Below are 22,788 nucleotides of genomic sequence, written 5' to 3'. Positions count from 1 at the left end.
TCTGGTGGGGTCCGAAATACGCAGAAGCTTCTCACTGAGTCCGCGTCGTCGAATGGGAGTCCAAACCCACACACGATTCCCTAGTTGGTACTCGGCGTCTCGGCGTCGGAGGTTGTAGCGGCCCGTATCCACCAGCTGCTGGTCCGTTAAACGAACTCGAGCGAGCTGGCGGGCCTCCCCCGCACGTTGAAGGTATCATTGGACGTCGGCGTTGAGGTCATCGTCTTCTTCATGCTAAAGCATGATGTCGAGCATCGTAGTCGGCCGTCTTCCGTAGACAAGCTCTGACGGTGTCATATGCGTAGTTTCCTGCGTCGCCGTATTGTACGCAAACGTGACCTACGGGAGGACTTCGTCCCAAGTCTTATGTTCAACGTAGGCGTACATGAACAGCATATCCGCAATCGTCTTGTTCAGACGTTCCGTTAGTCCGTTCGTTTGGGTGTGGTACGCCGTCGTTCTTCGGTGATCCGTGTTGCTGTAGCGTAAGATTCCTTGCATCAGCTCCGCGGTAAAGGCCGTTCCGCAGTCCGTGATTAGGACTTCAGGGGCTCCATGTCACAGCACAACCTGGTTTATAAAGATTTTGGCGACTTCTTGTGCAGTCCCCCTCGGAAAAGCTGCGGTCTCTGCGTAGCGGGTCATGTAGTCTATCGCTACGACAATCCACTTGTTCTCTAATTGTGACGTAGGGAACGGGCCTAGAAGGTCCATTCAAATATGTTGAAAGGGCCTCGACAGGATGGCGATCGGTTGCAGAAGTCCGGCGGGTCTTGTCGGCGGCGTTTTTTGTCGCTGGCAGTCACGGCAACTCCGAACGTAGTGAGTGACGTCAGATGTAAGGCGGCGCCAGAAGTACTTCGCCTTGAGTTTTGCAATAGTGCGAGCTGTGCCGAGATGTCCGGAAGACGGGTCGTCGTGGGACGCTTCCAAAAGTCAGTCACGAAGGTCTGCGGGGATGAAAAGTAGATAATTCGTTCTCGTTCAGGGGCTGAAATTCTTCTTCACGAGGACGGAGTTTTTGAGGCTGAATGCTGGTAAGTGCCGCTTGAACGCTCTAGGCACGGCGACGTTTCGTCCTTCGAGGTAGTCGATCATTACGCGCAAGTCGGGGTCGGCACGCTGCTGGGCGGCAAGGTCGCTCTCCGTAACAAGTCCGAAGAACGCGCTGTCTTCATCGGAGTCTTGTGGTGGTGGGTCGACAGGGGCGCAAGGCAAGCAGTCGGTGTCGGAGTGTTTCCTGCCGCATTTGTAGACGACTGTAACGTCGAACTCTTGAAGGCGCAAACTCCACCGCCCAAGACGGCCATAAGGGTTCTTCAAATTGGCTAGCCAACAGAGCGCATGGTGGTCTGTCACAACATTGAATTGTCTACCGTACACGTATGGGCGATATTTTGAAATGGCCCGTATGATTGCCAGGCACTCGTTTTTGGAGGCAAAGTAGTTTTTCTCCTCCTTCGACAGACCACGGCTTGCACATCCGATTACCTTTTCGCACCCGCTTTGCTTTTGGACGAGGATGGTCCCCAAACCTATATCACCGACATCCGTGTTCATTTCTGTTTCGGCGTTTTCGTCGGAATGAGCGAGCACGGGCGGGTTTTGCAGGCGCTGTTTCAGCTCGCAGAATGCTTTTTCTTGGGCGTTTTCGCAGGCGAAAGGGGTGCTATCTTTTGTCAGGCGCGTGAGTGGCTCTGCGATGCGTGTGAAGCTTGCGACGAAGCGGCGGTAGTATGCGCACAGTCCGGGAAATCTTCGCACGCTCTTTTTGTCTTTCGGTCTTGGGAAGTTGGCTATGGCTGATGTTTTCGCTGGGTCAGGCAGGCCTCCGCCGGCGTTGACGACGTGTCCCAAACACTTGAGTTCCTCGTAAGCGAAGCGGCAGTTTTCGGGCTTTAGCGTTAACCGCGACGTACGGATGGCCTCGAGTACAGATTCCAACCTTGCAAGGTGTTCGTAGAAAGTCCAGGCGAATACCACAACGTCGTGGAGGTATACGAGGCAGGTGTGCCACTTCAGGCCAGCAAGCACAGTGTCCATGACTCTTTGAAACGTTGCTGGCGCCGTGCTCAGCCCAAACGGCATCACCTTGAACTCGTATAGGCCGTCCGGGGTTATAAATGCGGTCTTCTCTCGGTCTCTCTTGTCCACCTAAATTTGTCAGTAGCCGGTCTTCAGATTCAATAATGAGAAGTACTTCGCATGTCAGAGGTGGTCGAGGGCGTCGTCGATTCGTGGCAGGGGGTATACGTCCTTTTTGGTGACTGTTCAGTCGCCAGTAGTCAATGCAAAACCCTAATGTTCCGTCTTTTTTCTTCACCAGTACAACCGCCACAGCCCAGGGGCTTTTCGATGGCTGTATAATGTCGTTGCTGAGCATGTCGTCGACTTGAGTCCGGATCGCTTCCCGCTCGTGGGAAGAGCGACGTACAGTGACTGTGGGGTAGGTCGGGCTCCATCTGCGGTTATTATTCGGTGCTTCGCTAGAGGTGTCTGACGTAGTTTTGAGTTCGACGAAAAACACTCCCCGTAGCGACGCAGCAAAGCCAATAACTTGTTTCGTTCTGCTTGCGGTAACGTCGGATTCATGTCGAAGGGATTCGGAAGGTTGAAGGTAGCTTCGGGTGTGCGTTCAAATTCGGCAACCACGATCACGTCACTTGCTTGTTGTGTTTCTTCAAGGAACGCAATTGAAGCGCCCTTGTTTAAATGCTGGTACTCCTCAGTGAAATTGGTGACCAAACCGTCGGATTTGCGCTGCTTAAACCGCGCAATGCCTCTTGCGACAGACCCACCGCGGTCGAGAAGCAACCTTTGGTCACTACCCACGATAGCGTCAACGTCAGGAGCAGCACCTTCACAGCAGACGGTGATCATCAAACTTGCGCGAGGTGGCAGGGTGACATGATCATTGGCGACCCATACAGCTGCTCGGTTTTCGCCGTTCGGTTCCGGCGTCATGGAGTGGTCGGAGAAAAAAGTTATCGACTTTGTCTGCAGATCAATTATTACGCCGTTGTCCGTAAAAAAATTTTTTCCGAGAATTACGTCGCGGGAGCAGTTAGGCAAGATGACAAATGCGGCAGGGTACGTCGTGCCGTCTATGGTGACGCGGGATGTGCACGTTCCACTTGGCGTCACGAGGTGTCCTCCCGCTGTGCGTATGTGGGGACCGTCCCATCTGGTCATAACTTTCTTCACCTTAGACGCAAATGCTCCCCTCATTAATGAGTAGTCGGCTCCCGTGTCTACGAGGGCGACTACGCCAAAGCCGTCGATGGACACCTTTATGTCAGATGCCACCTTCCTCGAGTTCCGGGTTCGTTGGGGCGTCGCATCTCGGCTTGTGTGTGTTGACGGTCGGGCATTGTGCGTCGTCGTTGTTGTCGTCTTCTCAGCGGACGTCTCGGTCACGTCGGGAACGCGTCGCGCCGTGTAGCTGTCGTCGTGTTTGGGAGACTCGTCAGGGTTAGGTGGGGTCGTCGGGATGTTGGCATGTCGTGAATCACTGTCTTCCGTGAGTCGTTGCGTCGTTGCAGGGTTTTCATTTTTCCGCGATCGTGCAACTTTACCTCCAGAAGTTGCTGCTTTTAGTTTCCCCTGCGTGGGCTGGGGGACCTTCCACGTGCAAAATCAGCACTGCTAAGGCGGTTGGCCGATTGGTATGGGTAGGGCGACGTGGGGCGTCGACGGAGAAACCACGCAGTTCCAGTCTCCTGTACGGGCAGCGACGGTAGGTGTGATCGGCCTCTCCGCAGTGGTAGCACAGCGGACGATTATTGGTGGTTCGCCATACGTCCGTCTTCCTCGGCGCCTGATTTTGGCGTGCAGGGGGTAGGGCGGGCGGCAGTGCGGCGGCGGTACGGCCGGACTTCTTGAAGACGGGATGGAGAAGGGCGGGGTCATCGAACAGACGCGGAGTAGGTCATAGCTTGAGGCTCACGTGGTACTTCGGGAGGCGTAGAAGTCCCCAAAGCGAGTTGAATTTCTTCCCGAATCACTTCGCTCATAGAAGTGACTTGGAGTTGGGGCGTTTTTGGGAAGAGTTTCCGCAGTTCTTCCCGGACGATAGCACGGATTGTATCACGTAGTGTGTCTGAGCTAAGAGCCCCGGCATCGATCATGTCCGCAACTAGCGCATTGATGGGACGGTCGTACTGCCTCGTGCGCATTTCCAACGTCTTCTCCATGGCGGCCGCCTCGGATGCGAATTCGGCCACCGATTTGGGGGGGTTGTGGACAAGGCAAGCAAAAAGTTCTTGCTTTACTCCTCGCACCAGAAACCTCAGTTTCTTTTCTTCCGTCATATACGGGTCCGCGCGACGAAATAGTCGCTACATTTTCTCAACGAAGATTACGACTCCTTCGCTCGGGTGTTGCGTTCGAGTTTCCAGTAAAAGCGCTGCTCGTTCTTTTCTCAGCACGGTCGTGAAGGTCCTAAGGAACTCGCTTTTAAATTGCGTCGAGTCGGTCAAGGTGCTCTCGTGGTTCTCGAACCAAGTTCGAGCTGCACCCTCCAAGCAAAAGAAAACATGCCGGAAGGTTTCTTCATCGTCCCACCTGTTGAAGGTCCGCCGCGCTCCAGCTTCTCCAACCATTCCTCGGGGTCTTCAGTGGGGGCTCCCCGGAACGATGGCGGTTCCCGGGGCTGCTGCAGCACGATTGGTGACGTTGTTTCTTGCACCATGGTGTTGGTTGCAGCGTTTCTTCTCTTGGGCCCTTCTTGCATAAGATGGAACTCGGGTAGCAATCCTTGGAGTCGGCGGCTTTCTCTGGTTGGACTGGCTTGGCGGCTTCCACATATCGTAGGAAGCATAAAGAGTGAGTACCCCGCACCAGATGTCACGAAGACAAGGACGACGCAGTTGTCCTGAAGGAGAAACAAGTTTATTTGAGCGAACTTGTGCTCCCCTAACAACTCAAAAGAATACGGAGGCGGCAAAGCAGCGGTCAACAAAGTGACTTGCGTCGGCGAGCGTCGCAGAATTGAAAGCCGCGGCGTCTGCTGCGCAGGCTTTCATCTTTCGGCGCGAGAGTTTCTAGAACCATCAATTCACATCCAGAACATTGTAGATCACACAAGATTATTCTGGGCTAGCGGCGTTAAGGTAAAACACTCTGCTTATCTGAATGAGATAGATCGTGCGGCATAAAAATAAAGAATGGAACACGCGCTTCGCATGGGACACAGATAACAGAGCCGGGCGTGGCCGGGCATTAAAAACAAAGAATAAATAAACAAACCAGTACATGGCTCGCGGCAATATGCAGTGAAAATATTCCCGTACCAGGAGAATAGTTTTAGCGAAAATGAACAAGATACACCTGGATACGCAGCCTCTTTCAGTACAAGGAGTGGAGGACAACCAGATTGCGTTCCTCATTGTGTCAGATTATTACTGGCATCTGGTAACCGGTACCCTAAAACCAGTGCAAGGAAAGCTAAAAGCCGTGGAGACCAAACTAGGGTGGGCTGTACAAGGCCCATTGCCGGTAGCAGCCGATGTCTTTCAGTGTGCCAGTGCTGTGTTGCTGCGATCGTCCGTCGAACATGGAGTGGTCTCAAAACTTTTCCCTCATTTCTGGGACGTGAAGGCATAAGAGCGAAGACCCAAGACGGACGACTGATGGACAGCGGTTCGGTGGTGCCGACGTCACAGCGCAACGCCCCGATTAAAGTCAACCGCTCATCGGCACAACCACACCAACCACTATCGAAAGTTAATGGGATACCCTTTCGAGCTACGATGAGGCCTGTCCTTATAACAGCGACTCTGAAGCCCCGCATTCAATCCGGGCAAAACCGTTACCTGTGGGCAGACCGACTATCACCAGATCCGATGTGCATGAACCATCCGTCCATAGGAGCCGAAACCAATGAAGAAATAATACAGAAGAAAAAAGAAAGAAGCATCTTCCAAGAAGCTTCCACGAACTTTTGTAAAGCGGCAAGTAATGACCCTGTTGTAGACGCCGCCCCAGAACAAGGAATGTCTCCGCCTGAAAAACCCTTCTGCTCGCATCCCGGAACCCTAAATGTGCTGAGGCCTCGGTGCAACAAGCAGCTGGACACCTCTTCGTTGAAGAAACGGGGCATCGGTCACGTCATCGTGGAGCCCCAATGCACCATCGAGGCGTCAAAGCTTACTGTAAATCTGCGTGAACTAGTTTCTCCAACCTCAACCCAATAAAGAAAACCTCCAGAAAAAAGAGTGAAAACTCAAAACAGAAGATTTTATACCGAGCCCGAAGTGAAACGTCGAGTACAAATTTACGGGTGGCAGATAATGAACACACGAGAAGAAAACAAAATGCCGAGAAGTTTAGTGACGAAAAGAAAACAATACAAAAACGTCCCTCCACCGAAGGATGGACACTTGCAAACAAAGTTTTCCCTGCTCAGCAGCTTCCCATGCCTCAGAAACCGTTATCACCCCTACCTTGACCGAGCGAGTGACTTCAACGGTCGTGTGGTTAGGTAGTGGATACTTCGATGGCCAAGAAAACGTTACTTGGACGTTACGGAACTGTTGCCAGCTGGTGCACATCCGACCAAACTTAGGGAACAAGACAACAGAGTGCTATTTTTTGGAAGACAGCACCCAAGATAGCTCTGTCGTTTAGCAAAAACTCACCGGCAGACGCAATGGGCATACTTCGGGTGTACGCAACTTTTGTCCAGTGACACCACAGTGAAGAGATCCGTACAGCTACTCCACCCTTTGGAAGACACCTAGCGTCATCGGTCGGCGGGGGAGACTTTTGTGACTTCTTCGCCTTCACCCCTTCTAGAAGACGACGCTGATCATCAACATTTTCATCATGCTCTTAACGAGCTGCCGCATGCTGTCGTGGGTGCGTCGGCTCGCGCCACTTCTTCTATATGCCATTAAAACCTCATCGAATCACGACGTGTCGCTCCGCTTTCTGAGCATCGCGCCGCAGCTGGAGGACCCAGAGGTCCAACAAGGACTGTGTTGGCTTGATATGGCTTACGGCTGCGACCTTCACCGGGTCCGGTCTAACGCATTCTTTGTCAACTAGGTGGCCCAAAAGTAGTTTTTTGCACTCGCCGAGGTGCCACTTTTTTAAATTTAACACATGACCAGCCCTTCCTAGGCTGTTCAGGACAGGGTCAAGGCTTGTGTTACGCTCTTCAAAGCTACAGCGTCCAAAATACCACATCGTCGAGATAGCACTACCAAATTTCAAACTTTAAGCTTTGGAAAATTGTGTCCATTGACCTCTCCTAGCACTACCAAATTTCAAACTTTAAGCTTTGGAAAATTGTGTCCATTGACCTCTCAAATGTAGATAGAACATTACAGAGCCGAATGGCATGAATGGTACCTGGAAGAGTCAGCCTTGAATAACAAGAGCCGTCTTCTCTTTGTCGGCTTTATCCATCTGACTTGGCCAGTAACCAGATCTGAGGTCGACTGACGAGAAACACTAAGCAGAGTGCACGCTGTCGATGATGTCGTCTATTCGTGGTTGCGGGTAGACGTCTTTCTTTTAGATTGCGTTCAGGCCACTGTAATCAAAACAGAAACGTTCAGAGCCATCCTTCTTTATAAGGAGAATTACCTATGCTGCCCACGAGCCAGCTGATTCGTTCATGACACCGTTTTGCAGTATTATTGACCTTGTCTGCTATAATTCTTCTGTCGCTCAGCGAAATCCGGTTAGGTTTCTGTCGCACTGGCTGGGTGGTTCCGAGATCGATGGTGTGTCGCGAGCCCCAAGCTGGGATATCGATCTTCAAGTCGCTTTGCGAAACGTCAAACGCTGCTGCTTCTCTGGAGAGGACACGAACTAGTGCGTCCCTTTCGGTCGAAGACAGACCCTTGCTTATTCTTTTCATTAATAGTCGGTCGAGCGTAGCCAGGCCCCTCGATAATCCCCGTTTTATTCTGCAACTGCTGCCATGGATAATCTCACATTATTTCCTAACACTGCTAGAATAATTTCCCGCGAAAAACAGCACTAGTGGCAAAGAAATAAACGGCCCAGAAAAAACTGCACCCACCGTTTGCCGAAATCAGATGGGGTAACAAAACATCCTTCTTGATGCAGTTTGATGCAATGGGCTCAGCTAGAGCGCAAAAGTATGGTTCACGAGCACCGCAGGCCATCACGGGAACAAAAGATGCTGAACGGGTGGTCAGAAGCATGTCTTAGGAAACAAGCAGAAAATGTGGTTCAGAGAGAGGAGGCTCCTTGTCGAGTACTGAAAAAGTACATGCTTTTTATGAAGAGCTAGGCCAGGTCTCAGTCCACCATAGAGCCACTATCAGAGAGAAAGTAGATGCCGACAACAGCGTCATGTGTGGGTCTTGGAAGCACTGCAAATACGACATTGAAGTGTTTTCCGGCTAGAAATAAGTCATCCGCACAAATACCAATGGGGTAAAATTACTCGTCCCCAACACCTCCAGATATGGCACCATGGACCAAGCTGCATATCACTTTACGCCCAATACTGTCTCTAAAAATCTTACCCACAACGAAAACTGCTGCACTGTCAAATAAATCCATCGTCTGTACACCATTATTAAACACTTCCACTTTGTTCTTGACCATAAGGACCGGCAAAGGTAAATTACGTAGAATCAGTCCATAGACTTTATTCCCATCGGCCGCGCCGGCTAGTTTCCCGGCGGCGTTGACAAGGGGCGCAGCCGAGTCGACATAGTTTTGCACTTGCGTAGGTGTGGGGCGGTGTTAAACTCCTGTCAGAGGCGGGAGTGCCATTGCGCGGGCCATTAGGCTGCTGGTTTTTTCCAGTGGGGGGAACTGTGTGCAAGAAATGGTTGCTAGGATTATAATAATTTACTCTAGGCCAGGTAAAACACAAGGCCGTGCTTGACCCCGGGTTGCGACGTTGGCAAAATTGCGAGATACGACCGGCAACTACAAATCGGTAACAAACAGGCGGCTCGCGAGGAGAGTCGAACTGCCATGATGAGAAATCGCGATTGGAAGGGCTTGGATGCCGGTACTCGTCCGGGTTGCAGATGCTCTGTGAATGATGAAAACGCCCTCGTTATTGGTGGTACAGATTTCGGGACGGCCTAGTATACATGTCACCACCTCGGTTGTCAACGAAGTCGGCCGCGTTAACCGATAGCCGTAACGATTCCACGTTCGTCGTAAGAAAATAGCAATTCGGAGGTGCATCGTGTCGTGAGTGGCTGTCGGGAGATGGGGTCCTGGGTGGGAAACGTCACTGTCGAAGCAGCTGTTTGTGAAATATTGGCCGTATGGTCGATGCAAGGTCGACAGGGATGGGGCATAGGAGCAGGGACGCTTGGCACGTGGCAGGGACCTCTTCGCAGATAAGATCTTTGATGCGGGCAAAAAGAGCTTAATTATTCTCCTACGCTGCCGCTATGCACGGCACGGCATTCCCGCGAACACAGTCTTGACGCGTGTAAGCTCGCAGCTTGCGGATCTCTTCGTAACTCTGACACAGGCTGACGACATCCGCAAGTGTTTTGGGATCTCTGGCCCAGAGCATCTGGAAAGCGTCGTCATCGACGCCCCTTAAGATGCTCCGGAGCTTGCCAGCTTCCGTCTTGGAGGATACGGCGCCTTTGCATATAAGCGGCCCGAACGTGGGACAGGGGGCGCTGCTGGTGCCGTTCACTCACCTTGTACCAGCACTCACCTTTTCAAACGCAGTAATGTGTGTCAAATCGGAGATTCAATCAGGGCTGGAAGTAAATGGGAGGGCCGTAGGTAGATTGGCATTAGGAGCACACCGTAAAACAGCAAATGAGGCAGTGAAACAAAAAACGACTTAGAAATATGGATCATCAGAGATGGGCGGAAAAGTGTTACGGTATCTTACATGAAAAGCGTGGACACACAATGAAGGAAAAGAACCAGAAGGCTCAGGACAAGGTATATGAAACCTTGAAGGGCCGGGAAAACGACCGAGGCAATAAAAAATGAAGTTAAAGAAACAAATACTACTACCTGGAAAAAGAGGATGAATGTGAAGAAGTCCTTAGATATCTACAGGATCGGGAAGCAGGAGATCACAAGGGAAAATTTATTCGAAAATACCAAAGGGAGTGCATTGCTTTTTGAAGCCTGAGCGGGTTGCATGCGGACAAAAACGCTCATCCGCAAGCCGGATCAGGAAGAACTATGCGCAGGCTGCGGAAATTAGCCAGAAACGATGCAACATATTGTAACGGAGCGCAAACGTATCCGTCCAGTTCTCAGTGATGGAGCCATCCAGCTTTCGGAAGCCCTTGGCTTTAAGGTTAGCGGAAATGTGAACTGAAGAGCAGTAGAGGTTAGTAAAGGGAGGTTAGAATATTGGTGCGAAAAGTGCACAGAACAATCTGGGAAGACATGCGAACAAAGAAGTCAGACTAGCACAAAAATTTCGTAAAAGTATTTTCTTTTTATTTTGACAATATTTTTTATTTGCTTTGTTTGTATTTTTTGGCGAGGTGATTGCACAGTGGCGTTGCAACTAAGGCCGCTGTGCAACGCCACCCTGCTACAAAAGGGAAGCCACGAAGCATCATCAACAGCGCCACCCGCGGAAAGAAATCGCAAAACTGGTCGAGACATGCCCTGGCGTGCGCACGTGGAGCACGTGTGCCTGCCTGTTTAAACGTGCGACCTCTGGTTACCCTGGTAATGTTAGTATTGCGCCCGCTACATTTGAGCGCTTTAGGGACACCACTCTGCGTGGCTTAAAATGGGACATTTGCATGTGCTATCTCGACGACGTCATTAATTTTGGGAGGTCATTTGAAGAGCACAATAGCAGGATTGCCATCGTCATGGACCGCCTCGAGGAAGTGGGATTGGCACTTAATTTAAAAAATGTCATTTCGGGGAGCGCGAAACCCTCGTGCTAGGATTCCTCGTAGATAAGGAAGGGATCAGGACGAATCCCAAGAACATCTCCGCCGTGCGGGATTTCCAAGCCCCACGATCACTGAAAGAGCTGAGGAGCTTCATGGGTCTGTGCTCCTATTTCTGACGATTCATTCAAGGCTTCGCGGAAATTGCCCATCCCCTGACGTCCTTACTCTGTAAAGGCAGCCCTTTTGCTTGGACGTCCGACTGTGAGTGCTCTTTTCAACAGCTGAATTTTTTGTTAAGTTCTGGCCCAATTTTGCGCCACTTTCATCCCACGGCACCCACCGAGCTCCACTCTGATGCCAGTGGCGTGGGCATTGGAGCTGTTCTTGTCGAGTTACGCGAAGGGGCACAACACGTCGTCGCTTATGCCAGCCGCGCCTTGTCAAGAGCCGAGCGCAACTACACCATCACGGAACCAGAATGCCTCGCCGTTGTGTTCGCTGTTCAAACGTTCCGCTGCTATCTGTGTAGACTCCACTTCACTTTCATCACAGACCACCACTCGTTATGCTGGCTTGTCCGACTGCGCGATCCTTCCGGTAGCCTAGATCGATAGGCCTTACGCATACAAGAATACGACTTCAAAGCCTCTTACAAGAGTGGGCGCCGTCACATCGATGCGGACTGTTTGTCCCGCTTATCTCTACGGGCACATTGAGCAACGATGACACCTTCGAGGACTGTCTGGCTTTTGTGTCACCAGAATTACCAGAATTCCTAGACGCCGTGCTTTTCCAGCCCGAACAACCGAAAGATCCAACGCTGCTCATGCTTTTTACAACCGCGGAGGACACAATGTCGACACCCTTTGTTGTCCGAGATGTCGTTCTGTTCAAGAAGAATTACTCGGCAAATGGAGCGCATTTACTTCTTGTCGTCCCCACTACGCTCCCACATTTGGTTCTCCACGCAATGCACGCTGAAGTGACATCAGGTCACTTTGGCCTTTCCCGCACCCTACATCGGCTTCGGCAACGCTTTTACTGACCTCGTATGCAGACAGCAGCGTAGCAGTATGTCTCCAGCTGCCCTCAATGTCAGCGTTACAAGCGTCCTACGTCTCCGTCTCCAAGCCCTTTGCGACCAGTGAATCCTTTCATGTCGCCCTTTGACAAAGTGGGTATTGATCTGGTGGGGCCCCTACCGAAGTCCGAGGCAGGTCAACGTTGGATCATTGTCTGTGTGGATTTTTTGACACGCTACGTTGAGACTGCTCCTCTTTCCATTGAAATGGCCACGGATGTCGCATCTATCCTCTTGAGTCGTGTTATTATACGCCATGGAGCTCCTCCAGTTGTAGTCAGTGACCGTGGCCGCCCGTTTACGGCGGACGTCGTGAAAGCGCTTCTTCGGCTTTCTGGCACCGAATATGGACATTCCACACCATAACAACCGCAGACGAACGGACTCACTGAACGCACAGATCGCACGCTAAGCAACATGTTGTCTATGTACTTTGGTTCAGAACAAAACAATTGGGACACAGTTGTTCCCTTTATAACCTACGCGTGCAATACCACCAAACACTAAGTGACATGTTATTCCCCGTTCTTCCTTCTGCACGTCCGCTTACCTGAAACCTTCCTAGACACCATACTTCCATTCTCATCGCATAAAGATATGTCGCTGGCTGAGACTATGTGCCTCGCTGAAAAAGCCCGGCGACTGGCTTGACTGCGCACCCTTAGCTCCCAGGGGCGAATTAAAGCACGCTACGATCAGCGCAACCCACCAGTCTCCTTCTACCCGGGCGAACTCACTTGGCTGTGGACTCTAGCTCGCCAACGAGGCCGCTACCAAAAGGTTTTGCCTACGTACTCTGGCCCCTTTGTAGTGCTGTCTCAGCTGACTGCTGTGAACTATGTTATTGCAAAAGTTACTGCTCGTGACCGTCGCTCCCGCAAGACCCAGGTCGTGGATGTAGCTCGGCTGAAGCGTTGTCATAGCCGCACCCCTTACCATGCTCGGTGCGCTTCGTCTCCACGTGAGAAAATTGTTAGTGTAAGGTTCAGGACGATCACTAGGTTGCCTCTTACGTTGGTCGGAAATATATCGCCTGTGTAGGGCATGTCCAAGTGGAAGCGGATTGAGGGGCTATGCTAGCACGTAGAAGGGCGAAAAAAATTTTCTCCGGCTCGCTGCTCTCCGGCCTCCATTGTTGCACGCCTTGCCTGTGGTTCCGGACGGATTGTAAATAAAGCCTTCATCCGTTTGTTACGTCCGTAGCCGTATGTCAAAAATTAGGTGTTGACAATGCTCGTTATTTTATTATTACCTGATTTATTGTATTTAATAATTATTAATTATTCATTGATTAGGTTAAAACTCAAATTGATGTCACTAGACCTTGTGAGGTGAGAAATTAGTGTCTCGATGAGGTGAATCACATGTAACAAATTAAAAACTGCTTCCTTCCTATAGTCATGAGATAGTCACTTGAGTCCTATTGGGTTAAGAGTCAAATTGATACCACTAGGCTTTCTGAGGTGTCAAATTAAAGGTCTCGATGAGAGAGAGAGATAGAGAGAGTAAGAAGCTCTTTATTAAAGAAGGAAAGGCAGGGAGGTTTGCCAACATGCGTACGTCGACATGCTACTCTGCAGGAAGGGGAACGGGGAAAAGACCGGTGAGTAGTAAAAAAGAGTTGCACGTGAATGAGAAAAAAAGCCTGCCCGCCCGTATCTTCTAACGGGGGAAACACGAGTAAATGCTTCGCATAGGGGTGATTGCATTGCGCGAACGTTGCGTAATTGGGTAGTTTGTGGTTACCGTTTGGATGTGGGGAGGGTTTCGCAGGTGACTGAATTCCGCGCGGCCGCTCCGCCGCTTATATACACTGCGCGCGCTGTCGCGGGAGAGGAGTATGGGGGAGAGACGCGCATGCGCACACTTCCGTATACAAGCGCGCGCCCTTTCCACACCCCCCCCCCCCCCCCGCGCGCTGTTACCATGCAGCCGGCACTCCGCTAGCACGCCGCTATCACGTATACACCTGCCGCAGTTGCTGCTGAGCGCAACGAAGCGCACGGGCTAACTACTGCGCATGCGCGCGCAGACGCGTTCCTCCCGCACCACCGCAGCTGTTGTTGAGAGCGAGCTGTTTTTGAGAGCGAGGAGGGTACGGGGGAGAGACCCGCACGTGCTGAGGGAGCGTGGGGACGGTGCCGACAACATCGTCGAGTGGCATCGCGAGCCTAACAAGTGCTCCGCATTCAAAAGAGATGGTCATATAAACGGACATGTGGCGTAGCATAGACTGACCGCATAAGGGGGGCTATAGAGTCTCAGTGACGCCACTATCTTTAGGATACCCAAATCACGCATCCAGGACTTTCCGTTGAGACCATGGAGAATGCTATGGTCCAAGTAGCAGGCTCAGCGTAATTGGTCCAGGGTGAAGACATGTGATCCTTTGCTCTAATCGACTCTTTCCGTCAGTGTAGGCGCCGCACTCTAGCAGGACATGCTCGATGGTTTCGGGGGCGCCACAGTTGTCGCAATGTGGGCTTGTACTTTGGCCTATGCGGTGTAAGTAGGCATTAGTGAACGCCACATGAAGTCGCCGTCTATGAAAGTGTTTCCCGCCGGCGAAATAGTCGTTCTGGCAGCCTCAGTCTTGTCTGTGGGTCAATTGAGTACAGAAAATCATGATGTTCCGGAAGGGTCCATAAGCGGTTTCTCTCTGCTAGAGCTAGAGCCTTGGTCATAGTTGAGGCATCAATTTTTGTAGAGAAAATCTTTTTGTTTTTTATTTCTATGCCCGTGCGTGCAGCCTCATCTGCTCGCCGATTTCCTAGGACACCACAGTGTCCAGGGAGCCACTGAAGGGTTACGCGATGGCCAGCAGCGTAAGCGAGATGGTGCAGGTATTTTACTTCGCGCTGGATGTGGCCGTGGATGCTGAATCAGCTAGCCCGTCGGAGGCTTCGTAAGGCGGCTTACGAGTCTGTGAATATGGTCCAGTGTGTCCGTGGCTGAGGAAGTATGTACCGGACGGCTTCTTTAATTCCATAAAGTTCAGCTAGCTTGGACGAAGTCGCTCGCTCACGCCGGCATGACAGTGATTTGTTAGCTGACGGTATAAAAACTCCTGAAGAACTGTTCTCAGATGCTGCCGATCCATCTGTAAAAATATGGGTCGTTGCGGAGTAACATCTGCGGATATGGGCAAGTGTAACCTGAAGTAGGACACTTTGGTTTATGCGATTTTTGTAATCAATTAAAGGCATAGATTGTTTTATGGTAACAGGTGACAAAGTCTATTGCGAAAAACCCAGTGGCATGGTCTGCGCTGCTTGATTTGGCACGGAAGCATCAATTGCCCTTATTGTTCGCCCAAAGCTGGAAGCGTCTTGATCTGCACTGCGAGCCAGAAAATTGGTTGTGGCATGTAGTCTGTACCTCAAGTAATTTCGTAGCGTCTCTTGAAGCCGTAACACATCCATGGGAAGCAGCCAGCTTCTGCAAGAGGCCCACAACATGACGAGCGTGCAGGGAGCCCAAGGCACTTCCTCAGACAGTTGTTCCTTGCCGCTTCCAGCTGTTTTCTGCTTGTCGGGGACAGTGTCTGCAGGACGGGAAAGCTATAGCGCAAGATACCATCAACACATGCCTAGAAGAGGAGCACCGCAGAGCGACAATCACTGCCCCCACGAGTGCCACAAAGATATCCAATAATTTGGGATGCTGCTAAAATTCGCGTGCGTTATCTTTTTACTTCTGGGGACCAGGAGAGGTTTCTGTTTATAAAAATGCCAAGGTATCTTTGTGTGCGTACGTAATGCAGAGGCCGGCCACTGAGGATTAGAGGGTATCGGTCCATTCTCTCGCAGGTGAACGCCATTGCGACACGTTTTTCGGAGGACAGATGGAGTGCTCTCGGCGATAGGTATGCTGCTATTCTTGAAACAGCCTTCTGTAGCTTCTGCTGTGTGATCCGACGCCATCTTGAAGCACTCCAAACACAGATATCATCTGCATAGAGTGTGACTTTGACACCGCGGGGAAGAACGCGTTTAAGGTGAATAAGGGTAAGATTAAACAGCGTCGCGCTTAAGACTGCTCCTTGATGGACGCCTCTATTTATGTCGTAGTATGGTGTGGGGCCTTGTTCTGTGCACATGAAAAATTTTCGTCCGTCCGGATAGTTCGCAATTCATGCATATAGCCTCCCTACTAATGCGAGTGCAATAAGAGATGCTAGGATAGCATCCTGGTAAACCGAGTCAACTGCTGATTTGATGTCTAAAAACACTGCCATTGGTAATGGCCAGAATTTAGTTCTTCTTCTAAAGATTCTACGAGTGCAATTATGTTGCCAATGGCCGATCGATTCTGTCGAAAGCCGTTCATTTCAGGGGGGTAAAGTTTCGTGGTTTCGAAACACCAATTCATTCTTTTGAACATCATTTTTTCATTAATTTTTCAATGCACCTGAGCAGAGCAATCGTTCGAAAAGAGTCATAGCGTGTGGGTGGCTTTCCAGGCTTCAGAACGGGAGTAATCTTCGCTAGCTTCCAATCTGGAGGAACGACTCCACGCAGCCACGTAGCGTTATAGTACTCTAAGAGACGCAAGCGAGAGTGGTGTGATAAATGGAAAATACCCTCATTAGTAATTTCATCGTAACCAGGAGAAGAGCGTTGTTTGACATCGGAAATAGCCGCAATAAATCCTTGTATCGAGAACGGGTGATCTAACGCATGCACAGCAGCTGGAGGGGAACGGAAATATTTGAACTGTGGGCGCGTCCTTGTGGATGTGGTGGCGGGAAGCAGCTTGCACGATTGTTCATCGGCGTTTCTCTGAGAAATATTCTCATGCAATGACAGCGCGCTGAATGGGCGTAGTTCCGAGATGTTGTTACGCACGCCATTTACTACATGCCAAATGTGCGACAAAGGCTTTCGAACATCCCATTTCGCGCAAAACTCTTGCCATTGCTGCCTGTTTAACTTCTCTAAATGGCGCCTCACGTGTCTCTGCGCCCTACGTGCGTGCTGCATGTCTTCCAAAGTTTTGGTACGTCGACCCTTGCGCTCTGCACGCCTGCGAATGGCTCGTAGCCTCTCATACTCCTCATCATTTCGGACATTTGTAGGCCTTTTCATAACACGGATGATTCCCGTAGGCAGCGAGCAATTATAGGAATTATGAATCATCGCTAGTTGATGCTGTAATGCTATGACCCACGCTCTCTTCATAGGCCTCCCAGTTAGTGAACTTGACCTTCACTCCTCGGAGCGCATCTTTGTCAAGGTAAGAAAGCAAAACTTGGTAGTGGTCGCTTCCCCTTGTTTCCAGGTCTGTGAACCAGAAGAAGTTTGCAGCCCAGCTGCTTGAAATGAAGGAGACGTCAATGCACCTGCCCACTTTCTCGTTTTTGATGTAAGTGATGCTGCCCTCGTTAAGAGGCTGAACAGAGTACTTGATCAGCAGCTCGGCTAGCCGCGCTCCCCGGGAATTTGTATGTGCGCTGCCCCAGATCTCATGGTGCGCATTAAAGTCACCGCAAATTAGATAAGGCGGGGACGTGCCAGTATTAATATTTTCTAGCCACGAGGCGTCAAAGCGGTTGCTTGGCTCCAAGTAAGCAGCAATTAAAGTGAAGCACTGGGTACCAATTCTGGTTTTCGCACAGACGTATTCTTCGGATTCATGAGCAGGCACAGCAACGCTTGCTACTGGCACATTATGACGAGCGGCAATAAAAAGTCGACTTGGGCCGTTTAAGCGCTGCGAATGAAGAAATTGATAATTCTTTAACTTTAAATGTTCTTCAACTCGAGATTCAGATATAACAATCAACGGAAATTAATATGTCGGCACAAGCTGGCGAAGATCAGCTAGTTTCGAGCGTAGGCCACGTGCATTCTTTTGGAAAATTGTACAACTTTTGAGACTTGCGTTAATAAGCGGTTTCAGGCGGTGGGTCTCCGATGCCATGAACTTTGTTGGGCTCTAGAACGATGCCGCGAAGCTGATTATGTGGAGGCCGCGAAAGCTTCCAAAGACAGTACCGCTTCTACCTCGGGGATATGGCCATAGGAGGGGTTGGCGCGCAGCAGTGCCCTGATTGCCGCAAAAAGCATGGGGATGAGTATGCCAGTAATATCAGGCTGCGTGGCCTGAGCTGCCATCTGTCCACGTTCGCTATGTGGACGTCGAGTTGAGGGGAGTCTGCGTCCTGTGAGCGTACATCAGGTGCGGAATGATTAATTGGGGTTGTTTGATGATCCCGTGTGGCCTGCGCGTAGGACGTGCTTGTGGGAGCTTCGCCCTGAAGCGGAGGGTCATTTGAAGGCACAATCGCAGGTGAAAACACAACTTCTGGGTTTGATGGTGGCTCACGTCGGGAAGGAGCATTCCCTTGTACTTGCTCGGCACTGCGTGCAAGAGTAGCTGCCTTTTTCTTCGGGCAAGCTTCATACGACGCGGGATGCGGGCCGCCACAGTTTGCGCATCGGGGTTGATTGCGCGAGGTACAGTCCTTCTGTGGGTGGCCCCCAGAGCATATTTTGCAGCGAAGTTTTCCTCTGAGGTTCCTGGCGATGTGGTCGTGTTTCTGGCACTTCAAGCACTGTGTAGCAGATCCAGTGTACTCTTCATTCGGGAAGCTGTTAAAGCCAAGAAACACCCGTGCTGGCAGAGGTGAACCTGGCTTGAACTCAGATAACTGAGCGTCTGCAGGTCTCAGCAATGACTTGATTTTCATCTCGTATATAGGTGACTTGCCGACGGGCAGAGTTAGCTCCTTGGTCTCTAAGGTAATTCCCTAGTGCCTCATCAGTGTACTCAACGCGCACACCTAGGATTTTGTCATACGTTGCCTTATACGATCGTGGCACGCGCACCTCGACTGGTACACCAGCAAGGGTGGAGATGTGTAGAAGTCGGTTCGCTGCATCTAGAGACGACACGGTTACAACTAGCCTACCATCCTTCGTCAGGCGATGTGTTAAAACTTTTTCTTGTGCCGTCGCCACGACTTCTGACGCCAATACGTTGGGGTTGACTTTCCACAAACTATAACCTTCAGTTGGTTCAAAGACAACAGGAATCCTGGCGGCTCGCTTTTTCTTGTAAGTGACAAGGGTAAAGTCACCTTGGTTTACTTCCATGTCAGTAGCGTCAGAGCAAACATTCCGATCAGCGGTCTCTTGGTCAGTAGCAGGCTTTTTAGGAGCTGACGGGCTTTCCAGGTTATCATCGGGAGTCAAGTCATGCGAAACTGCAGGAGCATCTTGGTAGGGTCCCCTTGGAGCGGCCAGGACCTGGTTGGTTCCGTCCATTATGGCAGCTGCAGGGTCGGCACGCAGCTTCGCTGAAACCGTTTGACACGGGGCGTCCGCCCTTGTAAAGTCGGTGGGTGCTTGTAAGAAGGCAGCGCGAAGGATTTCAGTCACAGCAAAGAGGAACAAGAACAAAACGAAAAATAACTCCAGAGCAGCAAGAACAACCAGCCGGTTGAGCCGATCTTCGTCTTCGTCTCTCCGTCTCGATGAGGGGAATCACGTGAGACAACTGGAATTTTGCATCCTTTGTTTTAGTCAGGAGACAGTCACGTGAGTCATAAATTCGGGTAAAAGTCAATGTGATGCCGGTAGGGCTCGTGAGGAACCAAAATGAAGGTCTCATTGAGGGGAATCCTGAGCAATAAATTAAAAATTGCTTCCTAGTTATAGTCACGATATAGTCACGTGAGTCGTAACTTGGGTAAATGTCAAAGCGACACAACTAGGGCTTGTGAAGTATTAAAATAAAGGACTCGATGAGGGGAGTCACGTGGACAAATTAAAAATTGCGTGGTTATTATAGTCATAAAATAGTCACTCGAGCAATTGGGTAAATGTCCACTTGATGCCACTAGGTCTTGTGAGGTATCAAATTAAAGGTCTTTATAAGGGGAATCACGTGTGACAAATAAAAATTGCTTCCTGGGATAGGTACGTATGAGATAGGTACGTGAATCATTGAATAGAATAAATGTCAAAGTGATGCCGCTAGGGCTTGCGAAGTACCCAACGAAAGGTCTCAATGACAGTAATCACGTCGGACAAATTGAAAATTGCTTTATAGTTATAGTGATGAAATAGTCATATGAGTCATAGATTGAGTTCAAATTCAAAGTGATGCCACTGGGGCTTGAGAGGTATCAAAAAAGGGCTCGTTGAGCGGAATCACGTCAGGCAAAATAAACATTTCTTCCTAGTTATAGTCATGAGCCTAGCCTAGTTAAAGTACTATTTAGAGCCTAGTATATCCTAGTATAGCCTAGTTATAGTCCCAGTTATAGTCACGTGAGTCATAAATTGAGGCAAATGTCAGTTTGTGATGCCACTACGGCTTCGGAGAATACAAATTCAAGGCCGCGATTCAGAATGTTTTGATACAAATTATTTTTTGAAAAGATAACACAGAAATATTTTAATTAAAATTGCAAGAATCACTGGTTTAGTTGACATGAGTAGACATCACAAGCCCGCGACAAATCCGTATTAGGGTAGAGCGCACATTGTGGACGAGATTTTCTTTTTAGCTATAACTTGTTTGTCTTTATTTTAAAAACAACTTGAGGTGAAAATATTTTGCTGACAGTTTTTAGAAACTGTATTTTCTGGTGGATTAGTGAAATTTCTTTACGGTTGACGCACCACTGCTGTCGAGACCACTTCATTGGCCGCTGAATGAGCTCCGAACCTCAGTTAGCCGCTAAATATCATTCGCCTCAAATGTCCTTCAGTGATGTCGTGTAGCGCGGAATAAATCGCATTTAGAAGAATTGTCACTCGCTCTAAAGATAATTTGACCGGCCGTCTGACAGTTGTAGTACATATGCTAAGCAGTTTCGATCGTATCATAATATTGGCCATAAAATAAAATATTGATAAGGTGAATTTCTGGAGCAGCAGCTTGTGTAGTCAAGGCAATCCGGCCTTCGCAGAACACTCCATGCCAATACATGGCTTGCACAACCTCCGCGCTGGCCTCTTGCATAATGTAGTTGGCCCACGCAGCGCGCGATGGTAAAGTAACACAAGGGCGAGGAGAGAACACAGTGAGCGCCTCATATGTGTTGCTCTCATTTCACCCCGAAAATATTTCTACGGGGTTCTTTTTTTAAGTAAGGGCAGATATTTCTCAGACACTGCAAAAAAAAGTTAGTCGGGTTTTTATATATATACTCTGACGGTAGAATGAAGTTAGCCCAAATGCTAAGCTGTCTGATGAGATTCAAGATGCCTGGCGGAGCTGCAGAAGAACGATCATTACAATAATAATCATAACCACTACATTGTCGACACCTCTAATTCATACGGTATTGGAATGAAACTGGGCAGATGAGTAGTCATGTTCTGGAACCGCACATGTGGCAATAAGTGATCTATTACTTTTGCGTAAATGCAAGTAGGGTGCCATAAGCCCGCTCTAAATGGCGCGAATTTACAAGAGAAATTGCAGCTATGGCATCGCTAGTGCGTCAGTATGACGTTTTGCTGCACTAGCTAAAACAATCCATGCGATGATTTTTGTTGTTGAGGAAGCTACAAAATAGGTCGTATTGCCGCTCGAGCAGTGCCGCAAACATGATTTCTCCAGGAAATTTGCACATTGCAGAATGGGCTATATGCCACGAAAACCTCATCGAGAAACGCTTAGGAAAGTTCTTATCCACCCTGCGTATTGCTAAAAATGTCCAGGTATTTGCGTTTCTTCTCGCGCAGTCGGGCGTCACTAGTTTTGGAAATGTGGAATGGTGGCGTGGCGAAGCACCGGTCTATCGAAGACCTGCATCGCAGCAATTCTAACCAGTGTCCACAGGTTCAGAGGCACAATTGGAGAAGACGAAGCGAGAAGTGACTTAAGAAGAACCAAAGGTAGAATGGGCTCAATATACACAAAAAGTCAACACTCCTAAAACGCCGTTATCCGTTGAACAAAAAAGGTGGTCACTGCCTCCCCCGAAACTTTCCTTAATTTCATGGTGACATTGCTTACAAAAGGTGAAGCTGGTATTCTGATAGTTATGAATCGTGTTACCGAGACCGCACAAACAGGTATCTCTATATTGGGATACATGTATGTCGATTCATTCATTACACCAGTAAGGAGCAGAAAAAAGCATACTGCTGTTACGTTAAAATGGTAACCCTGCCAAATGTCTTGCAGGGTGGATCATGGCGCTTTTGCGCCGCGCATTCCCGAAAAAAAGGGTGACGTTGTCACGAGTATTCTTTGTGACAGTCATCCTGTATGGTTCATCACCTGACTGTGGCGTTACTGGTTCCGTCGGTGGCTTGCAACATATATTTTCTAGAGCATGAAGTCGTTTATAGCGAATTCCATTACAGGAATGTCTGGCACTGCCATTAGTGCCGTCATGAGACTGCTGGAAAAGGTTGGATTTTTACTTCACCTGTCTTTCAAATTCTGTTGCTTTGTGACTGACAACTCTCTTTTCCCGACGTCTCACAAGTTTATTCTCCTCCTAGAAGCACGACGCTCCCTATGCACTACTTTGTAGCAAGCACTGCTTGCTTTTTTGAGTCGCTGTGTTGATTTTTTTCTTGTTATTATTTCGCGGCAAACAGCCTTAGAAAAAAGATCTCTGTAAAAATTGAGCGAATGCAGGAACCTCGGATCAAATTGAGAAAACTTCGACTGCATCGACGATGGGGGAGGGGGAGCTAAGGATACAAGGGTGGGGATGGACAGAAAGGGGTGTTACAAGCTGGGTTGGCAGAAGGCTAGTGTGTTTCGATGACATTTGCCGCAAAGAAAGCATATAGGGGGCGTGGTTTGTATTCTCTTAGTTGAAAGTCTAAATTAGGGGGTTTACGTGCCGCGCCTTTGCACCTGGGCCACGAGGGCTCTGGATTAGTTTTGACCATGAGG

This window comes from Haemaphysalis longicornis, unplaced genomic scaffold, assembly GCF_048455015.1.
Source record: "Haemaphysalis longicornis isolate Haplotype H1 unplaced genomic scaffold, Haemaphysalis longicornis Haplotype H1 scaffold_5, whole genome shotgun sequence".
Lineage (NCBI taxonomy): Eukaryota > Metazoa > Arthropoda > Arachnida > Ixodida > Ixodidae > Haemaphysalis > Haemaphysalis longicornis.
Note: the sequence above shows the minus strand (reverse complement) of the source record.